The following is a 16,056-nucleotide window of genomic DNA, read 5'->3' as shown; positions in this document are numbered from 1 at the left end:
TGTGAGCAGGGTAGGGGCAGAGAGAGGGAGACACAGAATCTGAAGCAGGTTCCAGCTGAGCTGTCAGCACAGAGCCCAACGTGGGGCTCAAACCCACAAATCATGCGATCATGACCCGATCTGAAGTCAGACGCCCAATCGACTGAGCCACTCAGGGGCCCCATCATTTTTTTTTTTTTTTTTTTTAAGATTTTATTTTGAAGTAATCTCCTCACCCAATTTGGGGCTCGAACTCACAACCCCAAGGTCAAGAGTGACATGCTCCACTGACGGACTCGGGTGCCCCGAGTTTCATATTTTAAACCTTCGGAGACAAAGAAATTCAAATTTGTGACATATGAAAATCGCATGGAATTAGCATGTCCACGTCCATAAATCAAGTTTTACGGGACCGTGGCCGCGCCCAGGATGCGGTCCTGCCCCCCCCCCCCCCCCCCCCCCCGCTGTCCGGTGCGGTGGCCGTGCTGTCTGCAGCCCCTGAGGGAGGCTGTGAGGCCAACACTGCCTTTCCCTTGGAGCTGGCGGGGGTGGGGTGCTGCCGCGCCCCAGGAGGAGGCGAGGTCCTCACACAACCACAGTACAACAGCCACAACTGTCCTTGAGAACGAAACCACAATCGACAACCTTAGTGACAAGACGCCAGCGGGCCTGGGGTGCGGCCCGGCAGAGCCTCTGGGAGGGGCCGCCCATCCGGGGGCCTGCCTGCCATTTCACGGGACACAGGCTTCGCCAGAAAGACTCTCAGACAAACAAAAAAGATAATACTTATTATTATCAAGAACTGGGTATCTGGCAGTTATCTTCTCAAAAATCAACCACCTGGAGTTATCACTTCAAGGAGAATGAACAGTAGCTGATGTGAGTTTCCAAGCGAAACCTGAGCTTAGGAAAACTGGTATTCACGTCCACGAGCCCAATCCCAGTGTTTAAAGACATTTTAATGAGACTGGCGGTGACTAAAAGGTTACTTTTTAGGGGCGCTTGGGGGGCCCCGTCGGTGAAGCGTCCGACTTCGGCTCAGGTCACGATCTCGCGGTTCGTGGGTTCCAGCCCCACGTCGGGCTCTGCGCGGACGGCTTGGAGCCTGGAGCCTGCTTCGGATTCTGCGTCTCCCTCTCTCTCTCTCTGCCCCTCCCCTGCTTGGCTCAGTCTCTCTCTCTCAAAAATAAACAAACATTTAAAAAAACCCAAGAAAAAAATGTTAAGGTTACTCGTTAAACAATGTGTAAGGAGACACGTCAACATTAGGGAGATCTGCGTAGCTGAATGAATCAACATTTTCCAAACAATCAATATGGGATATTACAGAATCCCACGAGGGAAGACCCACTAACACACAGAACGCAGCCATCATTCAGCAGTGCCAGCACCAACCAGGAGGCTTTCCAGATCCTGTGACAAGGTCCCCAGATCGTCCCTTCTCATATGGCCTGTCTGTGAGAGGGTGGATTATTTTCATACTTAAAAAAAATAGCAGGTAGAGAAAACAAATGCCACTATTTTCACCAAATTTTTGTTGATTTTGTTTGTACAACAGTTACTTTTCAGGGAAAATTTGTATGTACTACTTTATTATTTTTGAGTTAACAATTTTAAATTTTCCTCAGTGATGCTTTCTTTTGCTTTTTGTTTTTTTCTTAATGTTTATTTTTGAGAGAGAGAGACAGAGACACAGAACACAAGCAGGGGAGGGACAGAGAGGGGGAGGGAGACGCAGAATCCGAAGCAGGCTCAAGGCTCCGAGCCGTCAGCACAGAGCCTGACGCGGGGCTGGAACCCACGAACCGCGAGATCGTGACCGAGCCAAAGTTGGAAGCTTTACCGACGGAGCCCCCCCCCCCCAGGCGCCCCTCAGTTACACTTTTAAACACAACACGTTAATACAATTTGAGAGCTATAACCCACATGACAAAGCTGTGCAGGTCCTCACTAATCCTAAGTGTTGTAAGGCAATCGGCCCAGCAAGTCTGAGAGCCTCTGCAGAATCTCAAGAGCAGAGGACGCTCTGCAGACAACAGACCTGCCCCAGGAGGGAAACCCAAACCACGAGGGACTGACATGCAGCCAGAGAACAACTACTGAGCAGAAGCCCAAACTGTCCTAAGAAAGTAAGTGGAAAAGGTCTCTAAAAAAAGACAGAACTCATGCAAAATGTCTTTAAAAACAAAAGGAAAGAACCTCAGATTACATAAATACATATTAATAAACAAAAATAAAGTCAAAGCCAAAAAGCTGGAGAGACAGTGTCAAAGCAGCATCGTGTGGACAAAAGTGTTGGTCAACAAGGCAGAGCTCTGTCCCCTCAGCAGACGCGGACTTATGACCACGGAGGCACCAGAAGGCAGGACAGGAGTGAAAGTCAGCTTTGTCCACCAGTGGCAAGGGACAGCAGGAGATCTGCACAGAAAAATGTGATGATTCCCAACTTACACCATGCACAGAGATCCACTTCTAGACAGGCGATAGCTCCAAGTGTCAAAGGCACAGCCAGGAAGCTGCCGGGCAGAGGCACAGAAGAATCCCATCACAGCTGCTTCCAGGAAAAGAAAGATCTTAAAACCAGAAGCATCAACCATGAAGGTAAGGTCTGAAAATTCTGACACTTTAAAAACTCCTACAAATCACTAACAAAAATGCAAACCATCCAGTACGAAAATGGACACGAGGGGCACCTGGGTGGCTCGGTCGATTAAGTGTCTGATTCCTGACTTCGACTCAGGTCACGATCTCACGGTTCATGGGATCGAGCCCCACCTTGGGCTCTGCACTGACAGGGCGGAGCCTGCTTGGGATTCTCATTCTCTCTCTTTCTCTCTCTCTCCCTCCCTGCCCCGACTGCATGCTCTCTCTAAAAGTAAATTAATTTGTAAAAAATGGACACGAGACTTAAGACACTTCACAAAAGAGGAAATCCAAAAGCCCCGGAAGTAGATGAGAAACTGATCAGCTGCTTCGGCAATCCAGAAATTCTGAACAACAATCAGAATACGGCATCGAGCGGCAGTGAAGACGTAAAGCAAAGGAAACGAACGGCTGCCTTCTGGTGGGCGCGTGAACCACGTGACTGCAGTGAGCCCGGGCACACACGAAGCAAGTGGACACGCGCCACAGCCACGGGCATCAGAGGCCACGCTGGCGCGGAACACGACACAGCAGCGACAACGTACAAATGACCCGAACGAGTCTCACAGATGATGCTGGGAAGAATCCCACTGTGTGTTCACCTAAGTGTCGCACAACAGCAGCCTGCAGGGCTCAGGGACGCGACGCAGGCCCACGTACAAAGACCACTCAGAACTGAGGACATGGTCCCCCTGCGCTGAGGGGCTTGGGGGAGTTTCCACACGTGCGCTTTCTGTGGCGAATGAACTGCGCGTTTTTACTTTGTGGACGTTGGGTGGCATGCTATACTTCGCAGTGAGTACAAGTTTAAAAAGCTGGCTGTGTTTAAGACGCGGTGTGAGTGCCACCCAGGCCGGACTTTAGACGGAAGGCGGGTGCCCTGACCTCGTTGCAGGGCCACCTCCTTCCCGTGGCCCTGGCCCCCAGGGAGGGCAGTGGAGTCACACAGAGGGCCGGAGGTGGCACCTCAAAGCTTCCCAGCTTGTGGAAGGCACAGGGCGCAGAGCAGAGAGCAGGGCGGAAACGAACCCTTGACACACCGCAGGTGCACGCATCTCCAGGGTGGGAGGAGGAGACGGACTGAGAAAACAGGAGGCAAAACACCGTCTTCCACAGAAGGGCTAAGACACAGACTGACCATGATGGAAGAGGAGAATGACGTGGGCACGACAACCACGGAGCAAATAACGGCAGCGGGGAGGAGGTCTGAGACATCCCCTGAGGCTGATCTGTGCGGACTGAAAGTGACGGAGGTGACCAAGGGAGAAGAGACGCAAATGGAGAGAACGAGGAGGAGGAGGACCGGGCGCACTTGCACATCTCTGCTGGGGGCGCAAACGAGGGTGGCTCTCCGGGACGGGACTGGGCTCGCCCTGCGGCAACAAGCACACATCGCCCGACAAGCCAGACATCCCACAGGCAAGGTCAGCAAACGGTGGCCTGGGAGATTCATGGCAGGGAGGGCAGGTCCCGGAACACGGAGCCCACCTGCCAGGAGCCTATCTCTCTACCCGAGCGGGACAGAAGGGGGAAGGTCTATGACTCTGAGGTGACTTCCACAGTCCTGTCAGGTGGGGACAGCTGTGTTTGTGTTAATAATAGATGCAGAATATGCGAGGCTGGCTCAAACTGTGAAAATCCCCCAAATCAACAGACTAAAGCAGAAAACCAGACAATCATTACTACTAATACAGAAAAAGTTGTGTTTTTGGTTTGTTTGGTTTTTTTTTAGTTTATCATTATTTTGAAAGAGAGAGAGAGCGCATGAGAGCGCAGGGGAGGGGCAGAGAGAGAGAATCCCAAGCAGGCTCCACACTGTCAGCACAGAGCTTGATGCAGGGCTCGAACTCAAGAACCGTGAGATCATGACCTGAGCTGAAATCAAAAGTCAGACACTTAACCAACTGAGCCCCCCAGGTGCCCCTACAGAAAAAGTATCTAACACAATTCAGTGCTCCTGAGAAAACCTCTCAGCACAGGAAGAGACAGGGAAAGACCTTCAATGTGAAAGCAAGCACCCACAACAGCTCCCAGCTACCATCATTCGTGTGAAAAACGGAATGCTTGCTCCCCAAAATCAGGAACAAGGCAAGGATGTCCCCCGCCCGCCCACCCACCCACCGCTGCTTTTGGACATCATACTGGAAGTAAGAGCCAGTGCAGTAAGGCAAGAAAAAGAAATTAAAAACATACAAATTGGAAAAGAAGAAATAAAACGTTCTGCTTGACGATGACATGATTGTCTATCTAGAAAACTGCAAGGAATCTCCAAAAATCCCTAGAAATAATGAGTTCAGCAAAGTTGCAGAACACCAGATCAACACACAGATATCCTGTACTCAGATGATGCTTGAACACAGATTTCTTCACAAGTAAATACAATACGTTGCTATACACACATTTTATCTTCTTTCTGACTTTCTTAACACTTTCTCCACCTTACTTCATTGTAGGAATAGATAATATGTGTAATGTGCAAAGCATGTGTTCGTCCCCTGGTCACGTTGCTGGTAAGGCTTCAGGTGGACAGTCAGCTAAGTCGTCAAGCTCTGAAGGAGTCGGGAGTTGCACGCGGGTGTTGGTGTCCACGACACCCACACTGTTCAAGAGTCAGCTGTACTTCCCACAAAGCAGCAGCGAGTATGCAGAAACACAGCGCCACCCAAAATTGCTCTAAATAAAAATGAAATACTTAGGTGTAAGTGTAAAAAAGAAAAACTATAAAAACCTGTGAAATTGTTAGGGGAAAATAAACACAGGAGAAAATCTCTGAGACCTGGGGCTAGGCAGAAAGTTCTTGGTTTTATTTTCTTAAGATTTTACTTTTTTAAGTAATCTCTACACCCAACATGGAGCTCAAACCTACAAGTTCGAGATCAAGCGTCCCACGCTCAGTCAGCCGAGCCAGCCGGGCACCCTGAGGCAAAATGTTTTTAGACAGGACCCCAAAAGCGCCCGTCCACAGAAGGAAAATGATAAACTATACAATATTAAAGCCTCGGTTCCCAGGTGAAAGATAAGCCGCCAATGTGCGAATCACCAAAGAGCTTATTAATAAACCACAATACAAACAGCAGCAAGCGGCAAACAACCCAACTGGAAAACGGACAAAGGACAGAAGACGCATTTTGCCAAAGAAGAGCCTAGAATGCTGCATGGTGGCTTTGCAGCCGTGTGCAGATGGAGGTCACCTACCAGGGTGTTTCCAGAACATTCTTCGGAAAACGACATGACACAGAAGTGTGAATATCAGGGGTTATCACACACACATACCATCTCATGAAGGACGTTACTCTGTAAACACGTGCCTGGGGTGTGTGGAGGGCAGGGACGCACGCTGTTTTTCTCACAACAGGAAGCTGTCAGGACATTTCAGAAACACTGGCCCAGCTGGTTAGGAACCCTGGGTCTGTGGTCAGATACGTCTAAATTTCTCAACCTATAAAATAAAGAAATAAAACCTCCTATTAAGAGCCTAGGACCACGTCTGACTGGCCCAGCGCTCACTCAATGCTCCTCAACGAGCCGCCTCTCAGGCTGGGGACGGAGGAGGCCCGGGTGTGCTGCTAATGCTGTCCCCAGAGCTGGGGTGCGCACCTCCATCCCTCTCCGACGCCTCACTCCTCCCTTGTCACTGCCGCGCTGCCCCCGACAGTGAGGCCCTGGCTCTTCCGACCACAGGCTGGCAGAGAAGCCACGACGGGTGTAGGGTGATGGCAAGACACCAGCCGGGCCAGGCGCTAAGCAGGCCGTGGGGTCCTCAGAGAAGTGGCCGGGCGGGCTGGCTGGGACCTGGCCCGGGAACCAGGAGTGTGCACGCAGGCTCGGCCCACAGTCCACGGCAGGTGGATGTGACCCAGGCGCCCGTCTAGACGCACACCCCAAGCGACGTGGGTGCAGAGGCCACCAAAGCCACATCCGACTGTCAGTGCACACTGACGTGTACAAACCCTGCGAACAGCCCAGATGTCCCCCAATAGAGAACAGATGGACCATGGGAGTGCCAAGATGCTTAGCGCACCGTGGATGAGGTTCCTGGAGGCTGCAAGTCAGTACGGAAATTATGCGGGGAGGGGACAACCGTCCTCACTTGGGGGGGTCGCACAGGCACACAGAGGACAAGCACCGTCTCCAGCACCGCTGTCGGCACGGGGAGCCCCTGAGCCTCTGCCGGCCCCGGGCTCCAACGACTCGGGCTCCCCCTCGAGGCCCTGCCCCCAGTCCTCCCCCCGCCCCCTCCCGCCACACCACCTCCCAGAGGCAGAGCAGCAGTGACATGGCCTTGGCTCGCAGCCCGCCTGGAAGTCCCCTCGCACACGGGCCCCTCTGCAGGCCCAAGTCCCCTGTTGTGACACGTCTGATTTCTCATCTCACCAAAGGGCGCTCCCGAGTCTCCCCGGGCCTCCCTCCAGAGAGGAGCTGCCGTGCTCCTGCACTGCTGTGAACACAGCCGTGGGGGGGGGCTTCCGGCTTCCACCTGCCCGATGACACTCTCAGGTAGATCTTTATCAGAATTGCTAAATTACGTGATGGCTCACAGCACAGGAAACCCAACGCGATAACCACACAGAACAGCACGCAGCACACACCCCTCCGGGCCCCCGTGTGGAAGACGCCAGCCCCCGCCTCTGTAACGCTGGTGGGACCTGGAACACTCCTGAGACGAGGGGACCCTCGGAGAACAGGGAGGGAAGCCAGCCGCTGAAGCAGGTCCCTCTGGAAGGCACGCAGTCTCGGCCTCCAGCCACTCCGCACGGCTCTCGGCACGGCCAGACCGCCCCCAGGACTCTGCCTACACGGCCGGCAGTTTTCACGGAAACCTCGAGAGAGAAAAAGGGACTCGAGAGAGAAAGGGACTCATCCTGTAGGAACTGAGTGCGAACACAGTGGCCTCTGGGGGTGAAGATGCTGTCTGCTCACGTGAGGCGTCACCAGGAGGACACGCAACTAAGTATCACCCAGTGTTCGTCCGCCAATTCTTCTCTTATAGATTTTAAGTCATCTCTACAGCCAAGGGGGGCGGGGGGGAGCGCGGACTCGCGATCCCAAGATCAAGAGTCGGACGCTTCACTGACTGAGCCAGCCGGGAGCCCCCAGGGTTCTCAGATTCTGCTGCTCGAGACGGCCCGTCCCAGGCAACCCCAACAACAGAGGTAACCCGCGTGTCTGCTCCCTCAGCCTCAGCTGGGGGTGCAGACAGACACCGGCAGCTGTGAGCAGTGGGCATTCTGGGAACCCTGGGACTCCGAGCAGCGTCGGGTCTCACAGCCCCGTGCCCCCTGATGTGCCATCCCGTCCACGTCACCACCCCCCCATTTTCAAGCCCACATTCCTACACCAGACCGCGGCAGAGACGGGCAGGCAGTCGTCCACACGACCCTGCCAAGTGGTCTTCAGAAAGGCTGCTGCGAGCACGTCCTCACCAGAAGCACGCGGGGTGCCCGGTGCCCACCCTTGCCAATACCATTTAAAAAAACAAGAAGGGGGCGCCTGGGTGGCTCAGTTGGTTGAGTGTCTGACCTCGGCTCAAGTCATGATCTCGCTGTTTGTGAGTTCGAGCCCCGCGTCAGGCTCTGGGCTGACGGCTCGGAGCCTGGAGCCTGCTTCGGATTCCGTGTCTCCCTCTCTCTCTGCCCCTCCCCTGACTTCGGCTCAGGTCATGATCTCACAGTCTCTGGGTTCAAGCCCCACGTCAGGCTCTGTGCTGACAGCTGGGAGCCTGGAACCTGCTTCGGATTCTGTGTCTCCCTCTCTCTCTGCCCCTCTCCTGCTCATGCTCTGTCTCTCTCTCTCTCTCTCTCTCTCAAAGATGAATAAACATTTTTTTTAAAAATATTTTTTTTAATAAAAAAAACAAAACGATGGTGAACATCAGCCTACTGGGCTCGTGCTGGCACCCATGGCTGCCTGTCCATGAGCGTCCCTTCCCACGTGACCACCTGTGCCCTCAGTCGCTCATCTGCTCTTCACGTACTGACCGCACTGCCCCGTGTGCAGGCCTGGGGACTGCAGCGGGCATGTGCTTCTCCGTCACAGAGGGTCTCAGGAAGACAGCTGGCTCACAGCGCGCCTAGCAGGGTGGCTTAGTCAGGAGAGGGCGACCCGGGACACAAGGAACAGAACACTGGCCACACAGATGAACACGAATCCTTGGAGCTGACGGAATGGTCTTGCCGTCGTCCCTGTGACCTCGGCCCAGTGGCATGAGCCTGGACGTGTGCCAGACCCTGCCCGGGGACTGGGCGTGCGGGGCGCACCTGCTGAGCGCGGAGTCCTTCCTTCCCAAGCTCAGGCGGCACACGCTGAACGCAGCCATCGGAGTGACCTCATGGCACAACGGTGTCACCACAGGACGCCGAGGCCCGTCTGGCTGCCAGGGCACACCACGCAGGTGACGCCCTCACTGCAGCCCCTGCAATGACACACCTCTCCCCTGCAGCCCTTCGTGTCCATCTGTCCGTGCCGAGCACCACAGAAGCCACTCACCCTGTCCACGTGCTGTGGCCTTCCCTCAGTGCCACACAGTGACATTCCCCAGGACGAAACCCGAACCAGGACGGCCATCTGCTAACGGAGGGCACTGACTGGGGCTGACTCGCTTGCTACCAGACCACAGCCTCAGTCTGAAAAGGACCCGCTGGGTCAGAAATTCTGTATCTGTGATGCTCCAGTTTTCCAAAGCAGGAGATCTGCTGCAGAAAAAAGGCTACAAAAACCCCTATCGTCTCTGCTTTCCTACATCAGATAATTGGCCAGGTTAAACAATAAATTCCCTCCTTTAACTGCAAGGACTGCCAAGTGGATGCTTGGAGCAAAACAAGCCTAATTAGTAACAACCGAACCTTCCAGAAATAAACCCATAAAGAAGCCACCTCCTTTCCCCTCGAAGTCGCTGACAGCCGGTCTCCCCAGACTCGGGAACATACGACAGGAAGGCACGCAGCGTCCACTGGCTTCCGGGGTCTCTGCTCTGACCTGGACCAGAAGGACGCTCTGTGGGAGCAGAGAACCGAACCGACTCCGTGTGAAGGCCTGTGCATGGTGGCCGACAGCAAGCACGGCCGCTCCTTGTTCCCGCGGCCGGAAGAGGACGCCCCCGAGCTCGCCTCTGCGGAGCCAGGAGATGTGGGCTCCCTCGGCCGAAACTTGGGCCCGCATCCAGGGCGCAGAGGCCCCGGCCCCACCGCTCCCGTCTGCGGCCAGTGTGGGGACAGGGCGGAGACAGGGCAGGGACCGTGGCGTGTGGTGTGCCCAGCTCCCCCAGCGTTCCTTCGGAAGCGCTGCCTGCGCGTGGCCGGGCCCTCGGGGCCTTTGCTGGGGCTCTGGTGCCTTCGGCCTGGATGTGGGGAGTGCACCTCCAGCGGCGGCCTGACGGGCCAAAAATCTTGGTTGCTCCAGGACACCTCCCCCCGCACTTAACAAAACCAAATAAAAAGCTCTGGGTGAGAGGCACCAGGCTTGCTCAGTCAGTAGAATGTGCGGCTCTTAACCTCAGGGTCATGAGTTCAAGCTCCATGTCAGGCGTAGAGCCTACTTAAAGAATAAATAATACTCGGGGCGCCTGGGTGGCTCAGTCGGTTGAGCGTCTGACTCTCAGTTTCAGCTCAGATCATGATCTCGTATTTCGGGAGTTCGAGCCCCACATCAGGCTCTAAGCTGACAGCACGGAGCCTGCTTGGGTTTCTCTCTCCCTCTCTCTCTGCCCTTCCCCCTCCCCTGCTTGTGCTGTCTCTGTCTCTCTCAAAATAAGTAAATAAACTTAAAAAAAAATTAAAAATAAATAAATAAAATAAATAATAAAATAAATAAATAAAAACATTGGGGTGGGGCGGGGCGGGGCGGGTGGGGGGTAGCTTCTGGATGTGAATGCGAACTGCCCAGAGAAATAAAGTGTTTTTTTCCCTTATTAAAGAAAGGGCATTAGCTGAGAGGCTATGTTTAAAGTACATTTATCCAAATGTCCTACTTTCTGTAGAAGGGAACAGACCAGCTACATGCCTGAAAGCCCGTCTGCAAACAAGACAAACAGCCATCACAAGGTGAATGGATAGGGAGGCGCGGGACCACCCCACGGGAGACAACGCGGCGGTTAAGGGTGAACTGACGCACGCCCCCACGGGGACGGCATACACGGAGCGCGTGCGGAGGGAACGCACCCAGACAGAGCCGCGTACAGTGGAATCCCGTGTAGACGGAGGCCCAGAAGAGGCAACCCCAGGCCCCAGCAACGCAAACTCAACACCAAGGGGGCACCGGCTGCATCGGGGCCCGTGGCACTTACGGGGCAATGGGGCTGCACAGGGCACACGTTCACACTCATGCCTGTACTTACTCATGTCTACATCACACCTACGTTTAAAAGGAGAAAAAAGTGGGGTGCCTGGGTGGCGATTTCAGCTCAGGTCACGATCACACAGTTCCTGAGTTCAAGCCCTGCATCGGGGTCTGTGCTGACAGCATGGAGCCTGCTTGGGATTCTCGTGCGTGTTCTCGTTCTCGTTCTCTCTCTCTCTCTCTCTCTCTCCCCCCCCCCCGTCTCTTTCTGTCTCTCCCCCTAACCCATGCCCTCCCCACAGCGTGCATGCCCCCCCCCTTCTCTCTCTTAAAATAAACTTTGAAAAAAAAGAGAGAGAAAAGAAAAAATGTACACTTAGCTCAAGAAAGCATCAGTAGTGTGGTGAGTTACAGTGCCCATCCCAAAAAATATATCCATGCAGAACTTATATAAATGTGACCTTACTTAAAAAAGGGTCTGTGCACATGTAACTAAACTAAGGACTCGAGAGGAGACCGTGCTGTATTGTGTGGTCAGACCCTAAACCCAACAACCAGTCCCTAGAAGAGAAGGGAGAGGGACATTAGGGAAGGGGGCCACGTGAAGATGGGATGCCAGGGCGGGCTCTGCCTGGAAGTCTGTGGGCGACGCGGCCCTGCCAGCCCCTCCATTCAGGTGTCACAGGCGTATGTGCCTGTGAAGAGGCCCCAGGGGACTAACGCAACATCTATGATGATAAATGGCCCGTCCCCCGTATTCCCAGGCCCTGGTGGCCCGGCCGACGTGGTACGCAGCACATACTGCAGGCCAGCAGACACTGCACTTAGCTTCCTGTCCTACTCAGGGGGACCCTCAGACCACCTGGGCTGAGGCGCCACCCCAGCTTCTGGGATGGCCGCCACCCAGTAGAGGGGACTCGGCTTTGGATCCCTGGCCACTTCCCTTCCCTGTGTCTATGACTCTGAACGGGATTCTTCCATGGCAAGGAGTGTTCACCACAGAAAGTGGGGTTTCTTTATTACAAACTAACAAAGAGAGTCTGCTGAGCCCAAAGCATGCGGCTGGTGGCCACTTGCTGTGTGCCCACAGGGGAAGGAAGGCTGGGGGAGACCCAGTCACGGCTCACACGCGAGGACACTCATGCTCCGTGTCCAGACAGTCCTCCCTCCAGAGCGAGCAAGCCCGGGAGCTGGCCACACGTGGGAACGGCTCTAAAGGACCTAGATGGCCTCCTTGAGGCCGCCTCTTAGGGGGCAAAGTCTGAAAAAGTGACTATCTGACCGTGTAAGAAAAAGCCTGCCAGCCCCGTGCTGGACGAAGGCACCACGCAGGACCCAGTCAAGGGCAGGGGACAGCCGTAGTTACGAAGAGAATACCAGTTTCCACAAAATAACTCTCAGACCTACTGAAATACAAAGGTACAGAGGAAAGGCCGGAAGAGAAACACAGGTTACAAAACCGTATGCCCACAGGGGTGGTGAAAACAGAACATGTAACATAAAAGAGAACTTCCCCATGAATCGAGAATCCAGAAACTATTGACACTGGCCATCTGAGTAGGAGGGCTACATTTTCCAACGTTTTGCCTATCTGTATTTTCTAATTTTCTACCATGCACACATACTGCTTCTAAAATCTGACCACAGAAAAAGACAAATTGAATTTAATAATAAATACCTTAATTAATAATATCTTATCCAAGTAAGATTTTTTTTATCTTACGAATCGTTTTACCTTCATGATCTGGACAAAGCCCTAGGAGTTTTGTCACAGGACGTACATGTCAAGGATGAAAGGCTGGAAACCCATATAGTGGGAAGGAGGGGAGCCTGGAGCCCACAGCTATGCAGACACGCCCTCCAGCGCCGCCTGCCTGGAGTTCCCGTAGTCCACAAGCATAATAAAAGGGAAGTTTTGCTGTTAGGTAATAAAAACCATCTAATAAACAGCCTTGGACACTGGCAATCCCTCCTGGACGCAAACAAAGGAGTAGGACGTGGCCAAGCCGGCTTTAAGGCTTGCATCCACCGATTCAAAGAACAAAACAAAACAAAACAAAAGCTGTGCCCTGGGTGAGGTGGCCAGCACAGCACACAGAGGTCAAGCCTCAGCCCAGGTCCACAGCCCTACTCTGCACCCCACGTGAGCTGCATTTACAGAATGTACAAGGTGAAAACAATTACTTTTCAAACGATCCCAGGAATTTGGAGCACCCCTAAATCTGTTCAAGAGGAGTTATTGTATTTCATGATTTCCTCATTAGAAATAGTTTCTATCCTCATCATTTTATAATAAAGTAACAATAGCTATGATTTTCACTGAAATGTTTCAAGTATGCATAAAAGTATGAGAAACAATGCAACAAACACTTATGTATTCACCATCTGTTCACTTTGCCATATTTGCTTTGGAATTTTTTTCTTTTTAGAGAGAGTGAGGGAGGGGGAAAGGGAGGGGAGAGGGGTGAGGGGTGAGGAGGGAGAGAGAGAGAGAGACAGGGAGAGGAAGACGGGGGTGAGAGGGAGAGGGAGAGGGAGAGGGAGAGGGAGAGGGAGAGGGAGAGAGAGAGAGAGAGAGAGAGAGAGAGAGAGAGAATGAATCCCAAGCAGGCTCCACACTGTCCGTGCAGAGCCTGACTTGGGGCTCGATCCCATGAACTGTGAGATCATGACCTAAGCCAAAATCCAGAGTCAGACAGTCAACCAACTGAGCCACCCAGGTGCCCCAGATTTTTTCTTTTTTTTTTTTTTTTTAATGTTTATGTTTTGAGAGAGGGAGAGAGAGTAAGAGCATCAGCGGGGGAGGGTCCGAGAGAGGGAGACACAGAATCCGAAGCAGCTCCAGGCTCCGAGCTGTCGGCACAGAGCCCAACACGGAGCGTGAACTCACAAAGCGTGAGATCGTGACCTGAGCTGAAGTCGGACCCTCAACTGACTGAGCCACCCAGGGGCCCCTGAAGATTTTGGGTTCTGATGCCAATCTGACTTTGGCGCTCATCGTCTGCGTCCATGTCTTCACACTTACCTTACGTGTAAGCGTGTAAACACAGTACATGGTATCTTCACAGGAAACTCTGCGCAGACCCTCATGCCCCATCCCCTCCCGAGTATGCTTGTGCCATCTGTCTGCGCTCCTGTCGCCCGCGCACAACTGCGCTCCTCACTGGGGGCGTCTGGCCCCTCTGGGAAACACGGGTCTCTGCTGACTGGTGCTGGTGTCTCCCTGCTCCTCATGCTACAAACACCCCACAGTGAGCACTGTCGGCGTGGCTCCTTCCGCAGCTAAGAGTCCCTTTAAAATTTACAGCCAGAAACGGACTTACAAGAAACTGAGTGTAAATGCTTTTAAAAATCTGATCGAACTGGACACTACACAGCATTCACGAACATGCCCTCTTCTATGCTGTAAACTCCTCACGAAATTCGGCTGCGAGAGGGGAAGGGTGCTGTGCACATAACAGACTCCTGAGGAACAAGGTCAGGTTCCACAAAAAGTCAACAATCAGTGCTCAAACAGTCAGGTGGGAGCCCGAGACTCGCCCTGGGCCAAGCAGCACACAGCGAAAGGACAGGAGTTGAAAGCCCCACGGCCCGGATAGTTCTGAAACCCAGAAATCACACGAGCAAAGTGCGATTCGTGAGTATTCCTCAGGAAGGAAGGAGCTACAGCTCTTGCCCAATTCTTAGAGAGTCCAGGACCCCAAAAAGGTTTTGACGGTGGTTTCTTCTTTCCACACAAGGCGGCACGTGTGAACGCCCAAACAAAGCACTGGAGGGACACTTTACTTTCCAAATCCAACTTCCGAATCAACTAAAAACTCACTAACAAACCCAGAGGAACGCAACTGTATTATAAACGACCAGACTTCTCTCTTATTAAATTTTTATTTTTTTTTTTAACATTTATTTATTTTTGAGAGAGACAGAGACAGAGCATGAGCAGGGGAGGGGCAGAGAGGGAGACAGAATCTGAAGCAGCTCCAGGCTCCGAGCTGTCAGCACAGAGCCCGACACCGGGCTCGAACTCAGAGGCATGAGATCACGACCTGAGCCGAAGTCGGCAGCTCAACCCACTGAGCCCCTCAGGCTCTTTAACCCAGAAAAAACCATATCATAACCGAAGTCATGACTCACACTGTTCATATGCAATACTGTAAAATTTTTAAAAACTGAGATTTCCACTGAGAAAAATTCCAAAGCCCAAGTTCACAGTCCTGTGTCAAGGGGAAGAAGGATGTGAAGCCACCTGCGGATCTGAAGGTTGGCTGTGCTGTGGAATGCAGACAAGACCGGAAAACAAGGCTGTCCTGTCTCTCTCCACAGTGAACACGTCTCGGGACTCCTCTGTGTAAGTCAGCAGGTAGAGTGATCACGCACTCAAGCTAAAAGGGCACAGACAACATACAGCGGACAGGGCGGCCTACCAACTTCGCGGGCACGCCACCAAGGCTCTTGTGTGCACAGACCCCACCAAGCGTCCCCACCTTCCGGAAAGACTGTGTGGGTGAGACCGAGGCACGTCACCTTAGCAACAGCTCCAAACATACGTGCACCCAACACCGGCTGCTTTCTGAAAGCTGTAAACAGAGGACAATGGCATCAAAGTTCCAGATTAAGGCAAGGACCATCCACCCCCTGCCCTCTCTACCCTCCCCCAGCCTTACATCCCACTGAGAACACTGAGTGATTCCGCGTGTGCAAAGGTGCTTCTAATCCCCAAGGATGTGGAACACCGCACAATTACGTACCCACCGGAGGCACCTTCGTGCACAGACACACAGTGGCCACGGGACGGCAGTCTGTGGCAAAGGACACAGCTTTGGGCCCGGAGCAGCTATGGCCCTGGCAGGGATTTCTGGGCCTGGCTGACCCAGGTCGCTGGAGGGCCTCCTCCCCACAGGCCGAAGGTTCCGAGGTTCTTGTGACAAAGCAGGAAGTCACAACAAAACAGGAGAAAGGTGCGGCAGGCCTCCAGCCTCGGGAAATCAGGGAGAGTTTCCTGGTAAAGTCCAAGGTATGGGCCTCTGAACCCATTTCCATCTTTGGAAAACACAGTCCGTTTCATCTTACGGGAAGAAAACTTAGTAAGTACTCCCCGGAGATCTGAAGACTGTGGAACTCAACCATTTGGTCTAGGATAAACCGCGGCATAAACAGGTG

The 16,056-nt window shown here is 53.2% G+C and overlaps 1 protein-coding gene across 22 annotated transcripts in view; it reads right to left on the bottom strand.

The window, feature by feature from the left end:
* Nucleotides 1-16,056, bottom strand: part of ANKRD11 (ankyrin repeat domain 11) — a 181,286-nt gene that overhangs the window by 40,100 nt on the left and 125,130 nt on the right. For 3 of the 22 annotated variants that reach the window (XM_086688608.1, XM_086688607.1, XM_086688606.1), the window contains one exon: nucleotides 5,896-6,061. The exons of the other annotated variants lie outside the window; for them this stretch is intronic. The gene's annotated coding sequence lies outside the window, so the exon portion shown is untranslated. The remainder of the gene's footprint in view (nucleotides 1-5,895; nucleotides 6,062-16,056) is intronic. 22 annotated transcript variants of the gene reach the window in all.

This window comes from Puma concolor, chromosome E2 (assembly GCF_028749965.1).
Source record: "Puma concolor isolate L17-30 chromosome E2, mPumCon1.1.hap2, whole genome shotgun sequence".
In the NCBI taxonomy this organism is placed as follows: Eukaryota; Metazoa; Chordata; class Mammalia; order Carnivora; family Felidae; genus Puma; species Puma concolor.
The sequence above is the reverse complement of the archived record's forward strand: the minus strand, read 5'-3'. Positions and strand labels throughout refer to the sequence as shown.